Raw genomic sequence first — 631 nt, forward strand, 5'->3', positions numbered from 1 at the left:
CTGGCTTAACTGAAGGACATCACTGGACCCCCTGCAGGTCTGTGGATGATGCAGTCAACATGGGATTGCACTACATCCTGCAGCATCTGGACAGACCAGGGACTTATGTGAGGATCCTGTTTGTGGACTTCAGCTCGGCTTTTAACACTATCATTCCAAACCTCCTCCTGTCCAAACTAACTCAGCTGTCTGTGCCCACCTGGAAAATTCTCATCCAGCACCCGTACGATCAGCATTGGCGCCCCCCAGGGCTGTGTTCTCTCCCCACTGTTTTGCTCCCTGTACACAAATGACTGCACTTCAAAGGACCCCTGTCAAGCTCCTGAAGTTTGCAGACGACACCACACTCATCGGCCTCATTCAGGATGGTGACGAGTCTGCTTACATACAGGAGGTTTAAAGAGCTGGCGGTCTGCTGCAGTCTTAACAACCTGGAGCTCAACACACTCAAAACAGTGGAGATGGTAGTGGACACCCCTTCTCTCCCACCACTCACCATCATGGACAGCACTGTAATAACAGTGGAGTCATTCAGACTCCTGGGCAACACCATCTCTCAGGACCTGAAGTGGGACATTCACATAGACTCCATTGTGAAAAAGGCCTAGCAGAGGTTGTACTTCGCCAGCTG

This window comes from Sinocyclocheilus rhinocerous, unplaced genomic scaffold, assembly GCF_001515625.1.
Source record: "Sinocyclocheilus rhinocerous isolate Xijiao unplaced genomic scaffold, SAMN03320098_v1.1 scaffold2886, whole genome shotgun sequence".
Classification (NCBI taxonomy): Eukaryota; Metazoa; Chordata; class Actinopteri; order Cypriniformes; family Cyprinidae; genus Sinocyclocheilus; species Sinocyclocheilus rhinocerous.